The sequence below is a fragment of the Panthera onca genome, chromosome F1, assembly GCF_046562875.1.
Source record: "Panthera onca isolate mPanOnc1 chromosome F1, mPanOnc1 haplotype 2, whole genome shotgun sequence".
NCBI lineage: Eukaryota > Metazoa > Chordata > Mammalia > Carnivora > Felidae > Panthera > Panthera onca.
In genome coordinates, this window is record NC_138355.1 from 51,390,962 (window position 1) to 51,415,712 (window position 24,751).

Genomic DNA, 24,751 nt, shown 5'->3' on the forward strand with positions numbered 1-24,751 from the left:
CTTCAGGTTTTGAGCATGGGAATTTAGAGAATTGTTATATTTAACATTCAGGAATGCTAGGCATAGATTTGGTGTTAGAATGAGATAAGCTGAATTTTGGACTTGTTCTTTTTGAAATATATTATTATTAAGGTGAGTGTCTTAGTTCAGGCTGCTAAAACTAAAACACCATAGACTCAACAAACAGCAAACAGCAACCATTTATTTCTTATTGTTATTGAAACTGGAAGCCCAACATCAGGCTGCCAGCATGGGCTCTTGCTCAGGGCCCTCTGCATGGTTTAAAGGGGACTGCCTTCTTGTTATATCCTCACATGGTGGAGAGAGAGCTCTAGTCTCTTCATCCCTTTATTAGGTCACCCAGTGCATCATGGGGGCTGTACTCTCATGACCTAATAACCTCACAAAAACCCAATGTCTAAATACTGTCACATTGGTGATTAGGCTTCAACATATGAATTTGGAGGGGATACAAAGATTCAGTCCACTGCAGTGAGTATATTGACAGTTAAAAACACTGATCTGGAATTCCAAAGAAAGAAGTGGGAATCAAGCATAGGAGAGGAAGTGGGTGATATTGTGGGCACTGAAGATCAATCACTTCTCCCAAATAAAGAGAAATCAAGAGAATAATGAGGATGAGGCTTGGGACACTGAAGATTTCCAATTTTATGGGCCGAAAGAAAGAGGAATGAGTAGAAGATTGAGAAAAGAAGTGATCAGGGATAAGAGGGGAATGAGAAAACTGCAGCATTGCAGAGACAAAGGCAGGGCAGTTTCAGGAAATAAGAGTTCAGCTACGTGACATGTTGGTTCTGTTGAGAAATGAATTTACAGGGTCAAGAGGCAATATGGAACCCTGTAAGGGGCTTGTGTACTGGAGTCACCAGAACCTAGGTGTATTATCTGCTTTTGCCTCTTCCTAGTTATGATTCCTTAGGCAATTTACTTTCCTAAGCATCAGTTACTTAAAAGATAGAATAGAGTGCCAACCTTCCAAGTTATCTGTGAGGATTAAATGCAATAATAGCATACGTGAACCTGTCAGCACAGTCCTCAGTGTATAGTAAGGGCCTGTATCATCATCTAGCACAGCACTGTGTGGCTGGTGTGACTGACAAACTGAATTTCTACTTTAATTTTAATCTAAATTTTAACAGCCGCCAACTAGTCTGGCCTAGAGTGAAGACTGGGCTGCTTATAAGAAGAGAGAACACCATTTGTCATATGACTTTCTGGAGGTGAGGGGTTTAGGCTTGCAAGGATGCTCTGTTCCATGTGGTCTTTCAGGAATTCAGGTTCCTTCAGCTAAAGTCTCCTCTTCCTTTGCGTGTTTCATGCTTTCTCAGAACCAGGACTATGTTCCTACCTTTGGAAGGTGATTTCTTCCTTTTTTTAAAAAAATTTTTATGTTTATTTCTTTTTGAGAGAGAGAGAGAGAGAGAGAGAGAGAGAGCATGAACATGGAAGGGACAGGGAGAGAGGGAGTCATAGAATCTGAAGCAGGGTCCAGGTTTTGAGCTGTTAGCACAGAGCCTGTCATGGGGCTCGAACTCATGAACCATGAGATCATGACCTGAGCCAAAGCCAGTAGCTTAACCAACTGAGCCACCCAGGCACCTCGGAAGGTGATTTCATTTTAGGTGATACACAACTTCTGCTCAGTTTCCATTGGTGCAAAATTGGCCACATGGTCTCAACTTGCTACAAGTCTGGCTATATGCCTAAATAAAACCAATTACTTTTAGAAAGAGGAGTATAGAGATTTAGAAACAATTAACAGTCCAACATAAAATGTGATAGAAGTACCCGGGTGGCTCAGTTGGTTAAGCCTGCGACTCTTAATTTCGACTTAGATCATGGTGTCATGGTTTGTGAGTTCAAACCCTGCATTGGGCTCCTCACTGACAGCATGGAGCCTGCTTGGGATTTTCTCTCCCTCTCTCTGCCCCTCCCCCTCCCATGTCCTCTCTCACCCGTGCATGTTCACACATACTCTCTCTCTCCAAATAAATAAATACACTTTAAAAAGTCATAAATATCAGTTACTTTGTTGTTAGTCCATTACAAGAGATATACTACACATTTTAGTAGTATGTGTCATTGGTATACTTCTTCAATTTAGAATTCTGTGATCACTCTCAGAGAGAGTAATCATGGTACATTTGTACTGGACCTGCTCGTCACATCCTAAAGGTCTCCAAGAAGAGACATTTGCAGATCTTTACAATGATAAAATTATTTTTTTGGTCAGGCTATATGCATGGTTTCATTGTCTTTTATTTGATGACCAACATCCATTCCTGCTCTTCTTTACTTAATGTGCTTCACTTTTCTTTGAAATAAATTTTCCTCAACTGTCAATATTCCACTTTGGGGGTGAAATTAGTTCCTACATGAGCTACTAGGGTGTACCTCCTGCAAGTGTAAAATTTTGGGGAGCAATTATCTTCTACTTGAGTTTCAAGAGTGGGGCCACACTGCCTAAAGTAATCAGTACATCACATTGTGTGCTAACAGCTATCGACACAGAAGTGGGCATGTGGAGCAAATATGTGCCATATGTGGGGAGTCTTTGGAATTTTGCTTGGGGTAATGAAGGATGTGAAGCTTGGGACCTGCTGAAGCTGTGAGTCTGGGCCTGCAGAAAGCCGCACCAGAGAGCAAAGATTGGATGTCGGAGGTATGTTTTTGATTGGTAAAGTCATATGTAATGCCTGTGTACTGACTGGAATTTTCAGTTAATGAGCCAAATTTTTAATTTTTTTTAACTCAACCTGAGTTGGGGTTTCTTGATGTGTCAACTGAAAAATTCTGAGTCACACACAAAGAAATAAAGAGAAAAAATATCTTCATCTGCAGCTTTCATCCCAGGCTCCAGATTTTTGAAACATGCGGAAAAAGTTAGGTTTCATAATTGACTGAAAAGTTACTTCAGTCGTCAGTTTCTAGTCAGAAAACAGAAATCATTCTAGGAATTTCAAACAGAGGAAATCATTTTAGTGATTGGTTGCAAATTGATGAAAGGGTTGAAGGAAAAGAAAAAGGGACCAGTGAGGATATACTGGTATTAAAATATGCAGAAAACTTCTCCTATACCTGTACCTGAGGAATAAAAGGGGAAATAGCACTGCCAGAGTCCACAGTCACCTGGCAGGAGGACCGCACTGATTACGGGATGCCGGGAGACGCACTGTGTCTGACCCAGCACAAGCTCTGAATTTCGCCGTGCCGGTTAGAGCCAGAAGTGTGCTTCAGCTTACATCATATTTCCTTTGCAAACTATTAATCTCCAAGATGAAGTATGACTTTTGGGAGAAGGTTTTTAAAAGGAGATTTAATACAATATATATTTCCTAGCACTGCATCCATGGCAACTGTTCAAGAACACAGTTTAGTTGCCCTTTCTGTTACTTGACTTGCATACCAGATATAGAAATATGGTCCTGAAGGAGCAGTCACTGCAAAACAAAACAAAACCAACAAGCAAAAAACACCTGAGAAAGAATGGAGATGTACTTGGATTAGTATACACTGCATAATGATGCTATTTGGTGTAATTTTTCTGGGCTTGCCTTTGAGAATGCTATTTTGACAGAGAAATTAAGTCATCATTTACCACAGAATGATCCAAAGAAAAACGAGCATTGCATCTCTCTGAAAATGCAAGTTGATGTAGGGAGAGGCTGACGGAATCAATGAATCACTTCCCTGATATATTTTTGCCACCTCAGCATAGATCATTAACCTAATGGATTATGTTTTGTAGTAGATGCATTTTTTTTTGTCTGTGTACTAAAATAACATATAGAACCTTCCCATTTTAATGGTCACTTAACCTTCACTGTGTAAAAGGCTTAAGTGGATTTAAACATTTGTTTTAAAATCCATACCATCTATCTTAGATACTAAGTAGCTAGAAGCTTTCCTTGGCTCTCCGTTAAGAGTAGCAACCATTGTTGGCTGGCGCGAAAACCTTTGGTTTAGATCTGAGGCACTTTTATTTTTGGAGAAATTGGGAAGTAGACAAGTTTGCCCTCAGAGTCCTATCTAGATTCTCTCATTTATTCCCCATCTTTCGGTCTTAGTTACTCCAATCTTTTTTTTTAATGTTTATTTATTTTGGGGGTGGGGTGGGGTACAGAGCTTCTGAAGTAGGCTCTGTGCTGACAGCAGACAGCCTGATGCAGGGTTTGAACTCATAAACCACAAGATCATGACCTGACCTGAAGTCAGATGCTCAACAGACTAAGCCACCCAGGCATCCCTAGATACTCCAACGTTAAAAGAAATTTCCAATAAAGGGATTTATAGTTATATTAAAGATTTGTGCTGCTTAAAAAAGTAGTCATAGTTTTAAAAAGATCCTAGTAAAAGGATAATTCTTATTTACAAAGAAATAAATCATTAATATTAGCATTTTACGTAGTTTACAAGTTATTTTGGAAAAAACCTGGTAATTCATCCATTAATCAGGAAACATTTACTGAACACATATTTTAGGCCAGACTTTTTTTTTCTGGAGTTTGGAGTGACAAAGGTAAATAAAAGAAGATCCTCCACTTCCCAGAGTTCACAGAGTAGTGAAGAAAATTTATAAATAATAGACAAACATAGGTCTAAATAATATAATAAATAATTATACAGTGATAACCTCTATGATAGAGGAGAAGTATAGGAAAAGTATAGAGAAAAGTATAGGGAACATCAAGTACCCCAAAACACAGGCCTTGTTCAGAATGAATCTGGAAGGAAAGCCCTATGCTGAATTGTAAACTATAAGGAAAGTTGGAAATGGTGACTAATGCTGGGGAGCAACTGGGGGTGATCTGAGCATAGACGTAATCAGAAGCATACTTCATATGCAAATAGTGATGTTACCGGGCTGCCTCCAAGCCTTATTACAGAACTGTGGCTGTTGATAGAGAACCCTACCGGGGATTGTGGGTACACAAGTGAAACAGAAGAAGGAGTCCAAGTGTGTTTACAGAGAACCCCCAGGCCTCTGCCAGGACAGCACGTTTTGTGGAAGGTGTTGATCCCAAATCCAACTTAGCCCCAAGAATGTTTAAGAGTCCACCTCAGTCTAGAGGCAAGAGAATAACAGGTAGGGTAGTTACGGGGATAGGGAGTGCACCATATCCCTCAAGAACATCATGCAGACGCCTGAGAACATGCATTCCAGAAGGACTTAGATCTATACAGCGTGACTTTTCCTGGGGAAGCCCTCCACATGCTTTTCCTTAATTCACAAGTTTTTTGCTTTGGGTTCTGTATCTGCACTATGACAAATGCATGCTCACTGACACAGCTCTCGAAGAGCAGGAAGCAGGTCACAATCAGCCCACAATACTGCAAATAGTATCGAAATCGTTAGCCAGCTTGATGAGGCCCAGTTCTGCCAAGAGAGACTTCAGTCAGACTTCCTAATAAATGCTGAAGTTCAGTTTCAGTCAGCACATCCACCTGAAACCTGTTGTTTTAGGGACTGTCACCTAGCAAAAAGTCTGTGGATTGGCCAGAATTTTGATTGCCTATTTGACTCAAAGAGGTTGTTAATTTCTTAATAATGGTGGGATTTTAATAAAGAAAAATAGGAAAACTGAGCAAAGGGAGTGAGGCATAATGATTCCCAATCATTTCCCCATTTGTTTCTGTACCACAATTTCAAAGAAAATGAATCAATTAATCAAATAAAGATGTTTATTTTTAAATATACATTCCAAGCACACACGACTATGTGATATTTTCTGAGTATATCATGCAGTTTCATGACTTCATGCTTTTCTAGTTCCTTCTGTAAGTCTCTTGCCACATATCTGTCATTTGGAAATATACTCACTCTCCAGTGCTCAACTAAAGTGTCCCTGATCCGTTTGCCTTTCCTTGAGACCACTTCAGGAAAGATTAAACGCACCATAGTACATTTGCTACTAAATTTCTCATGCCACTTATTTGTATTCTTTTTGCTATTATAATTAGAGCTCTTCATGTCTCTTTCCTAATCTAGATTAAGCAACATTAATAATAGTACATTTAGCGAATTCTGAACAGATGAATTCATTTAATCCTTAAAAGACTCCTGTAAGGTTGATGCTACTGTTGTACCCCCTTTTACAGATAAAGAAACTGAGACACAGAAGGGACTTTCTCAAGATGACTCTAGCAAGTTGCTGAGCAGGTTTCTAAATCCAGAAGTCTGACTATAGAAACTCTCTTAACCACTAAGCTCTAAATGACAGATTTTATATAAAAGAAAACTTTGTATACGTACACAAAACCAAAGACCACATTGTAAGGTGTAAAGCAGTAAAAGGGGACAATCCATTTATGGTGAAATATAATCATGCGTTTTCTCCTATGTTATCAAAATGCAGCAGCATGGTTAACTTGGCATCTATAGAAATAAATGGCACTTAGATACAGAGCATGCTTCATGGTAATTTTTCTTCTTTACTTGCATTTTGTCACTTTCTTTGGAATTAGGTCACAAACATACTCTAAAAACAGTCTCGAAGCAAGACTGAAACCTTCCGAAAATTAATTTCTTGATCAAAATGTTTTCTGGGAACTTACATTCAATTCTAGGCAACTTTCTTTAAGGAAAACTCCCAATATCTGTCTTCTAAGACTTCAAATCTGAGGGTTTTCTTCTCACCATCTGCTTGTTGATGAGAAGGAAGTTAATATTCAGTCATTTTTAGTTGCACTGCTTAATTTTTTTAATATATGAATCGTGCAATGTAGCTTTTGACTGGATTTATGTGTGTTGTTTCCGAGGAATTAATTTATTCTACTTTACTCATTTTTAATTTGTGCTCCTGGAAGAAACAAGACTCAAAATGCTAGATATTTTACAAGACATTTAAAGTGAATATGAATGTTAGTACCAAAATTTAGGTGAGACCAAGGACTCAAAAATCTGTTTAATTCTATAGCAGAAGCATGTGCTTTCATTTGAAAGAAGGAAACCTTTCTCTGTAAGTAGGAGCTACTTGCCAAAGCATGATGGCACCCTTGGCTATTGCCTCGGGCTCTACTTCTCGCTTCGGTTTTATCTTGATGTTGAGATAATGTTTTTCCATGGCATTAGATGGTCATGTTTACAAGTATGTTTAGAAATTATTTTAAAGAAACACACATGCAAAAATAGATTATCTTAATGCAAAAGTTGTTTCTCTTTTCAAAGTTTTCCACTGTAGTTAGGGTTGTCATAAAAAATAACAGCAGTGAGCAAAGTCTCCATAACCTCCACTTCTGGTATTGAAGGAAAAAAAAAAAATATATATATATATATAATGAAATCTATATAATGAAAAATATATATCTTACATAGTATAAATGTATATTTTACATAATATAGATATATATTTTATATAAAAATATATAAGCATATATAAGTAAATATATTGCATTCATGTAAAGCATTATAGAATTCCTCTAATTTTTAATAATTCTCTTACTAATCTTCCATGTGAGAAATCATGGAAAACTGCTGATGTGAGAATATATTCAGAATATTTTAAGCAAGGATTTTTTTAACCCACTAGAAAAACACTCTTATTCTCAAGTCTCTAATTTAGTTATGTTATTAGTTACTATTATTGGTGTTACAGATCTGCTTCCTTTTGGAAGAGATAAAAATGGAAAAAAGTGTTTAATGATAATGTACAAATAGCTAGAGACTATTAGTTAGATATAGGATGAGAAAAGTATTGATTGAGATGAAGACAAAAAACGAACTGGTATCAAACAAGGACATAACAGGTATGCATAATCATCATTCCAGAACTCTGATACTAAGTTAAAATCTGTATGTTTATTTATTTTCATTTTTTATTTTTATCTTATTTTGTAAAATGTTTATTTATTTATTTTGAGAGAGAGAGAGTGTGTGCATGTGCATGTAGGTTAAGGGCCAGAGAGAGAGGGAGAGAGAGAATCCCAAGCATGCTCTGTGCTCTCAGCGCAGAGCCCTACATGGGGCTCAATCTCGAAAACCATGAGATCATGACGTGAGCCGAGATCAAGAGTCAGACACTTGACTGACTGGGACACCCAGGCACCTATATTTTTAAAAATTATTTTATTGTTGAATAATAAAGTTGCCAATTATTATTTATTACTTTCTTGATTTTTTGAAAAGTTTTTATTTAAATTCCAGTTACTTAACATATAGTGTAGTATTGGTTTCAGGAGTAGAATATAGTGATTCATCACTTACATATAACACCCAGTTCATCACTAATGTCCTCCTTAATATCCTTTAAAGTCTGTATGTTTAAATTAATGTTGAACAAGACACAAGTAAGAAAGTGCTTTTATTGAACCAACTGAGCAACCCAGGTGCCCCACAAATCCCTTTGTTTAAAATAAAGTTTATCTATTTTGAGGGAGAGAAAAGAGCAGGAGAGGGGCTCAGAGAGAGGAAGAGAGAGAATCCCAAGCAGGCTCCTCACTGTCAGTGCAGAGCCCAATGGGGCTCAAACTAATGAACCATGAGACCGTGACCTGAGCCAAAGTCAGACACTTAACAAACTGTGTGTGCCCTCACACAAATCCCATTTATCCAAGCAGCCTGCATAGCTGTATTCTGGAGGTTCATCATTTCTTCCTGTCTTTGTTTCATGGAATTATTAGTTAATGATATAGGTATTAATATCTATCTGTGTCCTTTGCAACCATGTAGTAAGGTTGCAAAGTCATAGCTCATGTTGTTTTTCACATTTTTATTTTCACATTTTTATTTTATTTATCTGTCATTCTTAACATTTTTGGGTTTCGTTTCTTTGTTTTGTTTTGTTGTTTTTTGTTTTTGTTTTTGTTTTTTTTTTTTAGAGAGAGAAAGAGTGCGCAAGCAGAGGAAAGGGAGAGGGAGGATCCCAAGTAGGCCCCATGCTCTGAGGGGAGACCAGTGCAGGGATTGGTCCCATGACGCTGGATCATGACCTCAGCTGAAACCAAGAGTCAGAGATTCTCAACTGACTGAGCCACCAAGGTGACTCCAAATACCCATCATTCTTAGCACCAAGTATAGGGTCTATCTTCTATGAGAATGTGTGACCCAACGTTCAAGAAATGAGCAGTATGGGCAGATAATAGTGGGGGAAAAGGAATTCAATAAAATCTGAGTGCGGGCAGAGCAAAATATTAGCTTTAAATATGAAAAAAATAACAACGGCCCAATTTTACAATGCATAGTTAAGTTTGAGATGTCTCATGACAGGACATACTGAATCCCACTGGAATCCATGCATACAAATTATTCTGATAACACTTGAATCAAACTGGTTTGCCCATAACAATTGCAACATAGTCATATATTATCATAACATATTCTTATCTCTGTCTTAGACAATTTGTATGGATGATTAAAATTAGTTTCCAAATGTTAACTCAAATGAAGGGCGTTTCTTATGCTATTTCATAGCATACTTAACTTCTCAAGTTGCAATACAGCATTTGAAATGTAGAACCATTTTTTTTCCATGCATTGTTTATTTTTTCTACATGCTTGCTCATTCTTCTTTATCCTTTTACCCGATTCCTGTTCTATACCCTCCACTCAACATAGGCAACAATATTAATGTGCTTATTGTGTTTATTATTTTAAGTGTTCCTTTTCAAATGATCATTTTGTCTGCAGACTGAATATACACAAATAGGATTATATGACATAATTTACTTTTCAAAAAAGTAATCAATACATTTCTAAGATTATTTATCTTCCTAGATTTCCCTCTAATGTGTTGCTTCTAACTGCCTCCTGATATTTCATCATGCACTGCCACCACGGTTTACCCATCTATTCCACCCATCTCCATAAACAATCCTTCACTGAGCATCTATTTACATGTCATCTAAACTACCTTTGTGAAAATCTTGCTGGGATGTGTGATCAGGAGCAGATTGTATATATTTTATATTTAATTAAGTAATTCAAGACTGCTTTCCAGCAAGGTCTCACCAGTATAACTTTCCACAGTGGAGAATGAGGGCTTATACACACCCAGCACTTTGTATTAGACAGCTTTCTAATAGAAAAGTGTTGTGTCCTTATTGCTTTAATTTGCATTTCCCCAATAACTATGATTTTGAGCATTACTCTTCTATTTGTCATCTCATTTGTTTTTCTCTGCTGGAAAGGATTTGACATGCCTTTTCTTATTTTTGTTTTTGGATTGCAGGGGTTTTTTCCCTTGTTTTAGATTTATTTCTATACTTTTTTCTTATTGGATTGTGTTTTGAAAGGTTTATTTAAGAAATTATTTTTTTGGTTTTGGTCATAGTGATTTCCTAACGTTTCTTCCAGTGAACATTTATTCTAGATTTAAGTCTTTAGTCCATCTAAGCTTTCCATTTTTGCGTGGTATTAAGTAGGGATCCAGTTTTATATTTATCCATATAGTGAGCCAGTTTTTCTACACCAAACAATCTTTCATTTTCTAGTTGATCTGTGGGGTACCCTATTCATAGTGTATCTGTGTGCAGGTCTGTCTGTGAGCTCTCCATTTTGGTTTATTGGTTCATTTGCGGGTTTTTGTTGTTGTTGTTGTTGTTGTTGTTTTGCACCAATGGCTTTTGAATTGGTCAGAGCAGGGTATGTTATGCTGTGGTAACAAACAGCTTGAAAACATCAGTGACTTAGAACAGTAGAGGTTTAGTTCTCATTCATGCTGCAGATCCCATGCAGGTCTGCAAGGAGCTCCAGTCGTCTCAGTTTCTCAGGAGCACAGCCTGTGGGAGCAACCTGCGATGTGTGTGCTGCTGTTCATGGACCACAGGGAAGGAAGGGCTAGAGGGTTTCGTGTTGTCAATTCAATAAACGCTCCAGTGCAAAAGTGAAATATCTAACTTTGGCTTATAATTTACCCTCCAAAACAAGGGTTCAGGGAGCAGCATTCTTCCATGTGATCACACCCTGGAAACCCAGACGTGTTTAGTGAACAGGATTAATGACTGCTATAACTTATAATTTCTGAATATCATATTCTCTTATTTACACAGCCTTAATATACCCTCTCTTAATTTTCTCCTCTCTAAACACAGAGCTACTTAGTCCAATTTTTTCTAATCTCTTAATAGGGTCACTTAATAACCCCCAACATTTCCAAACTGCTCTCCAATTTGGCTTCCCTGCTTACAGGGTTACTTTTAACCCTGTCTATCTCCAATTCCAATTTATCACTTTCACTACTATTAATTTAATTATTCTAAATTCAATACTGATATTTTGAATAACCAGCTCAAAGCTGCTAATTTTCTCTCCTTGCCACTTGGAATGGCATGGTATATACATAGCCTTTCCCCCACTTGTTCTGCCCTCTCAAACATTTCTCCAGACACACTATGGTCCTTGTATTTACCCAAATGCACAGGAACATTTTATGCCTTAGTGTCTATGTCCAGTAGTTTTTTTTTCCTTTGTGTTCTTTTCTCATTTGCTACTTTCTAAATTTTAGGATCCTTCATACTCTAATACTTGAATCATATTTTTTGTCAAAGTAATCACAGTGTCTTTTGCCCTTATTAACTTGGACAAACGTAATGTAAGTATCTTGAAGAAATATGTTACATAGGATTTGGCTTTATATTATTTCTGTCTAACATGTAGTTAGCATTCAGAAAATATTTTATTAAATTCAAGAGTGCATGAAAGAACAAGCAGGTAAAATATATTAATGCTCTTCATTTATGAATTCCTATAAGGTTCAGTTCTGGGGCCTTAGAACTTCTGGGGCTTAACCAGAGTTATTCTTGAACCCCTCTGAAACTTTAGGAAATGTTGCCAGGTTTTTCCACTTAGATTAAATTTCTATTATTAATAAGTTGCCCTGACTTTGTAGACGAAAGACTTTAGCAAAGACTTGGTGGAAAGATTCTATGGCTCAGTGCAATGGTTAGAACTTCTAAGCTAGGTGATAAGTGTCAACAGTTCTTCCTGTAAATCACTTGGAATTTCACATTAGATAATTCAGAAATTCCACATCTATTATAAATGTAAAGGTAAAAATAGTATGAAATACACACACACACACACACACACACACACACACACACATGCACTCTCACACACACACACAAATACTCCCATTATATTTCACATAATGTAGTTAGAAAATAAACCTTCCTAAGATATGTTTACAATGAGTTTAATTAGATGACCTAAAGCCAGGTGTTTTAACAATGCTGTAGGTATTTTACATTTAGGAAAATATGTTATAAACAAACTGTTAAATATATCTTCTTCCAAAGGATACGAGATCCCAAAGAGCCATTGATTTGCACATTGCTTAGCAACATAATCATAACATTTCTAACATTTAGAAACTGAGAATGCAAAAGATATAACCCTATAGTTGTTTCCATGTCCTGTTGTGGGGTATGGAGACCATTTTTTCTATTGTATGCAATAAGCAACTTAAAAAAATACAGTGCAGGCAATCCATTTGCATGAAGTTTTGTTAAAGGGCATATTTTTGAATAGTTTTGAGAGTTTCTCGCACTCTTATTTCTTATTAGATTTTCTATGACCCCATGGGGGAGGAATGGCTAAAATCTGGGAAGAAAGAGTTAGAATTTGAAGTGACTTTGACGTATTTGAGAAATGGTTAGTAGTAATTTTTGTGCTACTTTCATTCTCCAATGCAGTGCTTGATCTGACTGCTAAAAACAGAACAAAGAAAATTCATTTAAATTTGAGCAAGAGTAATTCGGATCAAGCAAAAGAAAAGTCTTTTAATGGTTCAAAGAGAAGTTAGACATAAAAGTGGATTACTCATGAAAGCCATACTTTTCCATTCACTGAATTAAATATGGACAAACCATGATTTGGACCAAAAAGTTAAGATATGGATAATGGAGTAAAATCAATGGCCAAACTCTAAATGACTATTTCCTCTTTTGCTTACTTTGCATATCAATGTTTTCTTGCTATTAGGTACATAAAATAATTAACTCCAGGAAAATAAATACATATTATGTACATATGCAATGATTATTTTAATAAAATCATAATGGGGCGCCTGGGTGGCTCAGTTGGTTAGGCGACCGACTTCGGCTCAGGTCATGATCTTGCGATTCATGAGTTGGAGCCCCGCATCGGGCTCTGCGCTGACAGCTCAGAGCCTGGAGCTTGCTTTGGATTCTGTGTCCCCTTCTCTCTCTGTCCCTTCCCCTGCCCACACTCTATGTCTTTCTGCCTCTCAATAATAAATAAACATTAAAAAAATTAAAAAAAATAAAATCATAATGGTTAGTGTTTATTGTAAACTAGAAGACTTTGGAGGAGTGGTTTAGCTGAAATCTCCACATGACCTACATGATAGAGACAAACCAAACACTCAGGTTTCTCTCTTTGAAAGTTTGGATATAAAAACACAGAATCATATGTTTTAGGGGCAAAAGTTGACCTATACACAAACTATCAGCAGCTTTTTGCTGGTGACAATGTATAATAAAGAATTTGGCCTTGGCCAAACAGACGTTGACCCTTTGCCCTTTGCTTCTAAGAGGCAACCTATGTTATACGAGAGGGAAGTACTTTTATTTAGGTTGGAGAATGACCACACACAATAGTCATAGAAGGACCTACTGTGTGATTTTTAGTGGGAACTCTGGATCATTCACAAATCAGTGGGCCCGGAGAATGAGTTCCACCATGTGGGCAAATAATCTATTAATGCCTACCTGATCAATCTCCAATAAAGACTCTAGACATCGAGACTCAGGCAAACTTCCCTGGTTAGCAATACTCTGTGTACGTTGTCACACATCAATCTGGGAGGGTAATGTTTCCTGTGGACAACAGAAGCTTCAGATTTAGAACACTTCAAAATTCTGTCTTATGTGTCTCTGCCTGTGACTTATTCTTATTTGTACACTTTCAATGTAACAAACCATACCATCCCCATGGCTATAATGGCTTTGAATGAGTTCTATAAGTCCTTCCAGAAAATCATTCAAACTGAGGGTAGTTTTGGGGAACTCCTGAGAGTTAGAAGCGAGAGCAGTCTTAGTATGGTGCTCTCAAAATTTGCATTTTGGCTAGCTCTAGGTAGACAGAATGAAGAGCTTTATGAAGAAAGATGGGGTATAGATTTGGAGGGGAAAATTTTCATAATTATAATATTCATAATTATAAGGGACTCAAAGTCCTAGCAGCTTCCATTCATGGTGGGGTAATATCATTTTTGCAATTTTTCTACCTGAAAACAAAGTAAAATTCTTCATCACCATTATTAGTATTATTCATGTCAGTTAGGGGACAGGAGAAAATTAATTAATATAAAACCAAGTTGCTACAGTTTCCTCTCCTATGAAATAGAATTTGGATTACTCAGTAAAAGAGCTAGAGCACCACCCACAGAAGTGGAATGTGATATTACCATAAAACAGACCCAGCAAACATTGTGTGTCATTTAAAATAGTGGGCTGTACAAACTATTAGGCACTTTGTTAATTGCTTTACATAGGCTATTAATTTTTCATTAAAATAACTGAGATATATGCTATTATTATTCCCCTTTAGCGAGGATAACATTGAGAAAAACAAAAGTTAAGTTACCTGTTTATTGATCCAGCATGTCCACTGAAAACTTAAAAAGCACCTAAGACATTTTTTGGGTGGTGTTAGAGGGAAGTAAAACACTGTTACTTCCCTCTAGTGTGATATAGTTATGTCTTGGTGCCTGGGGACATGTGGGAGTCACCAGTGAAAACAACACAGAATCTGCAAAAGAGAGATTAGAAATTCTCAAGAACCAAAACTCTTCTCTTCAATAATTTACACTTCAAAATGCAATTTTTCTTTTATAAATTTACCTTTCCAATGTATATATTTTTAAAAATGCAGTTGCATATTTTATTATATATGCTTTAATATATTTTTATTTGTCTTGTATGTGTTCTGCATGGAACTTTATTTCATCATTTAAAGAAACTAGGACGAATGAGAAATAAAATGAAGAAAACTAGCATAGAGAAAATAATGAGGTTAACACAATAAATCATGCTTTTGAGGTCTTACTTATGGAAATGTTAGGCTTGCCATGTTATCTATAAATATTTCTGGGTATGCTCCTCAAATAAAATAATATAGTTAGTTTGGGATTCTACATATCAACTTTGTTTATAAGCTTGATAGAGGAAATATAAAAAGATATAACTAAAAAATATATATTCTTCATTTAAAAAAATGTCAGAGAGATTTCCAGATTTTAAAGTAATCATGAGTACCCCATAGTACAAGGTTGTGGCTGGAAGCAGCTCCATCCTCTTTTGTGTCTAAATGTTAACTTATAAATAGTGCTTTCAGGGAAGTTTGTCAACTCTGGATCAAGGTAGAGGTAAAGGTACAATTTCTGTATGTGTTCCTTCCTCTTCCACTGACTTGATATAGACAAGCTTGATAATCTTGGAAGTCATGGGTTCTTAAGATGGAGGGATTCTAGATCTCTGAAGATCTCTCTAGATCACTTGGATTAGAACTGGTCAGGAGTAATTAATGTGAGCAAAAAATAAACTTCTATTATGTTTAAACAATTATATACAGTAGTGTTACCCTAATTAATACACCCTTTTAAAGACATTTCTCAACATGCAGTTTGTAGATTATGTCATTCACACATTTATTCAATCATTCATTAACTTATTTTAAAATTTGTATTATTAAATGCTTTATTACTTTCCAGGAAGATGAAGCAACAATATAAAATTAAGTAAATAAGATTATTTCAGATAGATTTAAGTGCATTTAAAGAGATATAGAAAGAAGTAATTTTTTAAAGGTATAAATAGTATTATGCGCTATGTTATGGTCATTGATCCCTGTGAGAATTGGAATAAGAACTGGAGATTGAGGAAGAGTCAGTCAAATAGATACATAGTCAAGAGTTTTCCAGGAAATGAAATTAATGTAGGAGTTATAAATTTGAAGTACTTGAGAAATAAAAAGAGGATCAGCATGCAAACTAAGCAGAACTTGGTAAAAAAGCAAAACTGAAAAGGTAGGTGAAGGCTAAATAATAAAGGAGCTTATATGTCAAGAAAGGGAATTTGAATTTTCTGTACATGCAATAGAATACCACTGGAAGAGAGTTACAACACTCAATTTAAATTTTTTTCCAAGGGCCCCACTGTTGCTGCTCAGTGGAAAATGGATTATATGTTCAAAAAAGTGAAAGGAATGAAGCAGTGAAGAGGCCATTGCAGGGTGATAATATTGAGGGATATTTGACTGGGGAAATGCTGGAGAAGGAGAGGATTGAGGGGACCAGAGATGTATTTTGCAGTTAGGGACTCTATGTAGCTTGTTAAGAATGAGATGTGAGGGGTAAGGGAAAGGGATGAATCAAAATGACCCATCTTCCATGGCTTGAGAACCTGGGAAGTCAGTGATTTCATTTACTAATACAAAGAAACTGGTGTAGAAACGGATTGGGGAGAGCAATGTTCAGTAACTGGGTTTGGGACATGATTAAATTTGAGTTATCCAGCAGACATTTAAGTAAGGGTCTTGCATAGTCACTGGATATGCTCACAGCAAAATCTTGCTCAGCAAAAGATTACTTAAACAATCAATCTTACTGCATTGAAAGCTACCTGGAGATATTGGTCCACTTAATACTTATTATTTCCAGCACCAGGTCTGGCACATAGATGGTAGGAACTCATGACTTGCAGAGTAAACAAATGCTAGGTAAATGGAGGAATTTATTGTTCATTTGTTAAGGTAACACACATAAACACACACACACAAACACACACACATTCCTTATCATGGTAATCAACACAATGTAGTGATACAGTGTAGAATGCCAAGATTGATATTCCACTTTTGCTACTCACTAGGTAAGTGGACTTAGCAGGTTATAAAACACATGGTTTCTACCTCTTTAATATAGAAATGAAAATACTGCATTAGTTCCACTTCCAGGATGGTGACATGAGGAACTCTGTGGAAAGCTGGTGAAAATTATAAGAACAAAACCAAAAAACTACCTTTCTACCATAGGACAATAGGAAATTGTCCTATGTGCATAGAGCGAATCAAGAAACACTTATTCAAGAAAATCTACTAAACCTCAATAAGAACAGCAAAAATGTTGTGGCTTTGAGTCAAAACTCATTCTCTCTTTTTCCAGCCTACAGCTCAACTTGATAGAAGCTCAACTCTGGGAGAGTGTAACTAAAAAATGGGGCTCCCTCTCCCCTCAGCTCCTAATCACGATTTACCATACTTCCCTGATAGGGACAAGCCACAACATTCCTTATTCTCTCTATGCTGAAGAACCTAAATTCCTGGTGAGTGTGGTCAAGAGGTCAGGGACTCCCTTCCTCCACCTATCCCTCACCCATAGAATGGAGGCCGCACTCAAGGTGTGCAGCCTGAGAACCCTGATGCCCCGGTTGCCTTCATTCCAAGGTACTCAGAGGGCAAAGTTTCCACTCTAGAAGAGACAAGACAAGAAGATCAGAGGCTACTGCCCCACTCGGTGTCCAGAGTAGGGGCTCAGAGATTTTGCTCAGAGGGTGAACTAATCCATAAGAGTACATATTTCTGAAGCTTTCCCCAAGGAACTGACTTTATTTAAAACAGAGTGTGTGGAAATACTATGTGGAAGGCTAATGGTGCTCTAGAAAAGCAATAACTTCTCTTAATTGTGAACAGCAAGTTAAATGTTAGGTCAGATAGTTCAACAGAGAAAGGGGAAATGAGACAGCGAAGAGGCCTGCTAGGGTCAGAACAAATTTCAGACTGGCCTCAAAACTACCCCTTCCTGAGTTTAACTGAAGCAGACTGTTGATAAACATGTATACAGGGCATTGCTGAAAATAATAGCCAGCCATTAATTAATGGGGTCTAACTTATAGGTGAGGCAGTCACTTTAACAGAGAAGTTATGGAAAGGGAGTCAAAGACAACCCTGCTAATACTGTCATTTCAGGTGACATGCCTAAGGACCCATCCTCTGAGGAGACACATAAAGGCTTTACATTGTGACAGAAACAGAAATAGCTAAATAACAAAACAAAATAGAAGCGAACAACAAAAATAGGTTCCCTAGAGGGATGGGAGGCAACAAGTATACAGAATTGCTACAATGTATGACCTAATTTTTCCAATTTTTTGGCAAAAAAAAAAATATGAGACATGCAGAGATGGGAAATTGTGGCCCACATATAGGAAGAAAGCTGGCAACAGAAACTGTTTATAAGAGGGACTAGATGTCAGATTTAACAGAAAAAATATTTCCAAATAGTGGTTATAAGCCATTATAAATATGTTCAGAGACTAATGGACATAATACTTAAAGAAATAAAGGAACTATATATATATATATATATATATATATATATATATATATATATAGGAACTAAGCAGTGTAGTTGAACTGGTAGGAGAATCAGTGAACTTCAAGATAGATCGATAGAGATTGTGCAATCTAAAGAATAGAGGGAAAATAGAATGAAGAAAAATAAAGGGAGCTTAAGATAAATGTGGGAACTTACCCTTGAAATTTTTGATAATATTGAGCTCCATTAAAAAGAGATCACAAATTAATGTTTATGTGTAAAGTTTATCAGCTCATCATTTAGTTTTAAGTTGTCCAAAATTTTACATAAATAAGAGAAGAATATTGGTGCAATATATCAACAAATAATTTTGGACCCTTACTCTGTGCCCAGTGGGCATCAAAGGATACAAAGATAGAAAATATGACATTTGTCTTCAAATTACTTACATTGTTTTCAAGGACACAAATTGGGTGCCTGGGTGGCTCAGTCAGTTGAGCGTCTGACTCTTGATTTCAGCTCAGGCCATCATCCCAGCATTGTGGGATTGAGCCCCATGCCTGGCTCTGTTCTGAGCATGGAGCCTGCTTAAAGATTCTGTCTCAAAAAAAAGGGTGGGGGGAGACAAATTAGATACACATGGGAGAAGCAGATAATGGTAAAAAGGTTAGCATTAAAAGCTTACAGTGTTGTGTAGACACTAATGTAATGAAAATTTCAAGAAGTTATTATTGAGTAAATGTTAGAATGCTTCCTGCAAAACAGATTTTTCAAAAGACTTTAAAGATCAGATAAGATTTGGACATGTGGAAAAAATGGAGGAGGATGTATGCTGACCATGAAGAATTAATGATTTGGACACCCAAATGATGAATTTGGTCCTTTCCTTGCAAGAGTCTGAAATCTGTGAAGCAATGTGTTGATAGAGATGTGGACAAATCTATGTTTTTGAGAGGATAACTGATATTTTACTTGACTTATTATAAATTCTGGGAAACCAAGATGGAAGTAAATTGGCCATGAATACCACCGAAAATTCTTAAAGAAATTTATGGGATTTATTTTCTTTAAAGTTCTTTTCATAAGCTTACATACACAAATTCAAATAATAATCTGTGGGCAGATAATTGAAGCTCTTGGTTTCTTTTATTGAAGATAACTTCACCAGTTTTCTGTAACATCACAATAGTTTCAGCATTGCTTAATCACACCAAGCTTCAGCATTTAAAGCCCTTTACATAATATAATTTTACTACGGCACAAATTAAAGTTTAAACGTCTTTTCCAACAAGTATATAAAACATACGAGGCTACAGCACCATTTAGAAAGTGCAGGAGTAATGTGACCATCAAGACTCATTCCTTTTAATGTTCTGGTTCTCCCCAAATAACGTCTACTTACTATTTGAATTACCTTGGTTGTTTGCCTGAGCTACTTGAACTAGTAAACTATTAAACACATTTTCTTCTACTCAGAAACAAACACTTCTTTCTAATTTCTGTTCTGAGGTTTCCAGTTTCTTAAATATTCCCCTTCTTTGGAATTGTCATAAACAATATATTAAGCTAATGATATTAATGATTTGTTCTCTCTTCTGCTTTTCAGAGCTGTGGCAGGCTAGTTAATCTTCAGTGCAATATGCAAATCGAGTTTCTGAATTTGGCATGCAAATGAACTTGAGAGGTAAGTGTAAAAGTTAACTTCAGTAAAAAAATCAACGCCCGCCCAGGCCTTCATATTTCAGGGTTAGTGTGTTGAATCCATATTCGTATTAGTTGTATTTAAGAAATATTATTCAATTTTGACTTATTTATTTATTTATTTATTTATTTATTGTGCTGAAATATTTACTTTGAGTCTAGGTCTCTTAAAAGACACATATTTCCAAAGACCCTTCAAAATACCTCCACTAGTGATATAAGTAAATCTATATGAGTTTTGCATTTTAACTGCCAGCTACTAAGAAAAGTGAGGAGGACTGCATGAAAGAAAAACAATCTTGGATTAACATTGATTCTTTATTTGTCTGACTTTCAAGGAAAGTGGTCCTTTTTAGGACCTTGGTTGCAGTCATTGAAATTATTATTAGTGCAAACTTTTTGGAAATCAAACTACATTTATTAATTAATTTGCTCCCACAGGTACTAAAAACAAAGAAGAGAACATTCTGTGCAATCCCAGTTGTAATTACTGTTTGAAGTTTAAAACTGTCAGGCTATTTTAAAAGTTAATTTCACAGATAATAAGCCCTTAAACAGTAGTTATTCTATCACTGGAATGAAATTACATACAAAACTTAAATAAATTTTTCTTTGATTTTACAGAGATAAAACTGGGTATGGCATGAACATTTGATGATATAGCAAATGTAGCTTGCAAACCATTTTCATTGATTGTATATCTGGTTATAGGTTGGATTCCCTGGGAAGTCGAGTTTGAGATGGGGATTAGTGCTTAAGATGTTTATTAAGGAGTGCTTGGGGGATCAACGCTGTGAAGGGAGAAAGGAAGCAGATGTAGGCAGATGTTCAACTGTGAAGTCATCCCAATAAAGGCCTCCGCTAACCCCCAGAGGGACATCAAAAGTGATATTCAGAATTGTCTCATGTAACATCAAGGGATCTAGGCCTTTCCCTCTTTCATGTGTATCAGTTATTAAATGAAGAATGCCTTTGGATGAAGGCATGAGCTTAGACAGACCAGTATTTTCATCTAAGGCAAGCTATAGAGACGTCTGACAGTGACAGCAATCCTTTGGAAGGACTCCCAGCAAATAGGGCAATATTGACTTTATTGTGGAGCAGAATCTGGGAGGGCTTATGCAATGACCAATTAGAGAATCATAGTGCAGATCCCTAGTGTTCTGGAGCAAGGCCATACCAACTAAAATGGAGAATTATATACTTTTTGGAAATCAGTTTCTGTGTTGCCTGGCCATGGTACAGATAGAGTGTCTGAACAGTGAACACTCAATAACCACGAAGCCAGAACTATTAGTCATGAGGTGTATTCTACTGGATCTACCAGGTCAAAAATTTGGGCAGGCCCAGCAGGTACAGTTCACCCCTACCTTCTGGCCTAGGGAGGTCCCATCCCTGCATCTTTTCCCACCACTGATACCTCCAAAACAATAGGGTCTAATATGTCAAATGGCTTCAGCCACAGAGCTGCTTGCACCATGATCTGGATTTGCTGCAGAGCTCTTTCTTCCTTTGGATTTTATACATATATTAGAGCTTTTCATATTATCTTTGCGGGGTGTTGGTCTGCTTGAACTGTCATAACGTAATACAGTAGACTGGGTAGCTTAAACAACAGAAACATTATTATTATTATTATGCCTAATAGGTATAGAGGTTAGCAACTCAAGATCAAGATGCCAGGAAGATAGATTTCATTATGAGGCTGCTTGGCTCGTAGGTTGCCACCATCTCTCTGTGTGATCTCTTCTTTGTGCACACACAGGGAAAGAAAGGTTGAGTGAGCTTTCAGGTGTCTCCTCTTATAAGGACTCTCATCCTATCAAATCAGGGCCCCATCCTTATGGCCTCAATTAACCTTAATTACCTTCTTATGGGCCCTATCTGCAAATACAACATATTGGGGGTTAAGGCTTAAGCATATGAACTTGAAGTGGAACACAATTTGTATTTTCTTTTATTTTTAAAAGTTTATTTATTTTGAGAGAGAGAGAAAAGGAGAGAGGGAGGCAGAATCCCAAGCAGGCTCCATACTTGTCAGCACAGAGCTTAACATGGGACTTGAACTCACAAACTGTGAGATCATGACCTGAGCTGAGATTAAGAGTTGGACGCTTAACTGACTGAGCCACCCAGGCACCCCCACAATTTATATGTTTTATATATTTATTTTTTACATTTTATATATTTGCAATTTGTATTTTACCTATTCCCTTCAGGCCATGACCTCAGAATGTACTCTCCCAGACTCTGCTAACACATATATTCAAGATCCTTTGCTGTTCTTTCATGATATACCCTTTACTCACTTTGATCAGCATGTTCCTCTTTGACTCTTACCACCAATTATTGGCATAATAACCATGAATGGAAGAAATTCATAATGGAAACACTTGTTTTCTGCAATAAGTTTATGAAAATGGGAGTTCTAGCTCTTAACTTGGAGGATGGGCCCATTCTTTGTGTCCAAATGGTTCACGGAAAGCTGGAAATTAAAAAAAAAATGAGAGGATGAGATAAAACCAGGTTTCAAGGCTGTATTCTTTCTCAACCAGGACTCTGAACTTAGGCAAACCTGCCTGGTTTGGGAGTTTCACCTCTTTGGAACTCAGCTATTCTTACAGTGGAGTCCTGGGTTTGATGATCATTGTCAGATAGATAGAAAGCAATCCAGCTCCAACATCCCATCTCAATATTTGTATTTTTGGAACACTCCTGGTTCTCATAACAACTGTTGCATGCTGGATTCCCTGGGGGTTAGATTATGAGGTAAATGTTACCATACAGTATTTTATTATTAGGAAGTGCACTTAGTACACGGGTAGAAGGGTAAGGAAAGAAGCCAGATTGGGCAAAAAGGGAAGTTGAGCTGAAATGCAGATCAACAGAGGCCTACCTTGACCTTATAAGGTGCTCTGCAGCTGAGATGAGTCTTCAGAATCATTCCAAGATGGATGAATGGGCTGGACTTTCACCCTCACTTTGGTCAATCATTGATTGCAGCCTGCCTTTGGAAAGAGGTATGATCTTAGGTCACTTTTCTTTATCTAAGCCACTAAGAGAGCTGAGAGTCAAAGGTCATTTCTTGGCAGCATCCCCATAGGTGGGGAATAGTGAGTCCATTTCTGAAGGGGCATATAGCACCAAATTGCAGCACCATCACATGTTGCCACTGGAAAAATGCTGGGGTCATGAAACCAGTTTATGGCACATTTTAACTTCTATTTCTGGCAATCATTTCCTCTTTCTTGCTTCCTCCTTCTTTCTTTGGTGTCTAAAGACATCTATGCCCCTTAAGACCATTACATAAGAGATTTCATAAATATAGAGGCAAAAGGAATAAGCCTGATCATTCACAAGAAAGAAACCTCACAATTCTACCTTTCCTCTAAAGTATCATGTGTAGGACTGTCAATCTCCACCTGCAAGGTTACATGAAGTGTTAGACTACCCTTAGCCACTTGGTTAAAATTTCCTCACCCATGAAGACTCACTTCAACTATGATCTTCCATAACAACCCTTGCTTATTTCTCCCTTAAACTAGGTTTTGTTTATGTGCATGCATTACTTTTATAAATATAAAAATTTGAATTAAAAATTAGCATTTAACATTTTAGGACTAACCCTAGATAGTCCTGGTGGGGAAAACTTCTGAGAAATTGAGCTTTACCTTACTCTGTCCTAAAGAAAACAATCAAAGGCATTTTGGAAATGTTACCTGTTACCTTTTCCCATTAGGAAGGTAGGCAGTCATTTGCCAGAAAAGTTGGCGGAGATGCTAGGATTGTATAAATGTCCTGCAGGAATGACAAAAGATGTTTCAGGGAATGTTCCCAGAGGGATATGGTGAACAATATGTCTCCACATCCAGCTCACCCTCTCCGTATTGTAGGTTGTTGGATTTACCCCTGGTGCAGGGGAAGGACATGATTTGTCTAAGCCAACCAAGTGATACCACTCCCTTTCCCTTGTTGATTTCTTTTGAAAAAGTGATTTCTTAGCTAATTAGCATATAGCATTTTAAATCTACAGGGATTTATTTATTCAAGAATAAGCACACAATCTGATATTGGCCAATGAGATGTGAAGTTAAGTTAGGTGGGGATTTCTAGGAAAGAAGATTCTAAGATCTCATTAGAGAGTTTCCAGAAATGACTCTATTCTCTTTCTTTGGACATTGAAGTTTATGGATTTAAATTTTTTTTCAGTTCCCAACTCTTAAAAGAGACTGATTTTTCTGCAACTATCGTGATAAGAATCCTACAGAATCAGTTTTAAGCTATTAAATTAAACAGAGACAATACTGTTCATTGACCATACTTCTGAAAATTAACTAATGGCACCCACCCTGTCTCTGAACATTGGAAGGTCAGGAACAGCCATACTCCAGGAGCCCAAAGGCAAGGCTTCACTAATGTCTAAAGGAACAGTCCCACCTCTGACAGCCCACCAATCTCTGAATTCCATGCTTCCTAAAACACTGTATAGGATCAACTTTCCTCAGAGAGAGTCTGCATAAAAAGACAGTTCTTCCTTGCTTACTTAAACAATAAGCTTTCTGTTTCAGATATTGAATGCTGGTCTCTTCCTTCAACAGGATCCAGGAAAAGCCATTTGGTATCTGTGAAGACTGAGGATTAAAGCAACACAGAGAGATGTTTATAGCCAAGAGAAATAAGAAGATATTGATTGAGCTGGAACGACTGGAGTAGGCTCATTTAGAAATATCTCCTTCCTTTGGATTTCCAGCTTT

The 24,751-nt window shown here is 36.9% G+C and overlaps 1 long non-coding RNA gene across 1 annotated transcript; it reads left to right on the forward strand.

The window, feature by feature from the left end:
* Positions 1-1,160: 1,160 nt before the first annotated feature.
* On the forward strand, positions 1,161-24,751 carry LOC132685755 (uncharacterized). Its single transcript, XR_009613306.1, has 4 exons — positions 1,161-1,241; positions 2,521-2,683; positions 19,903-19,980; positions 24,596-24,751. It is a non-coding gene; the product is annotated as an uncharacterized LOC132685755 (long non-coding RNA).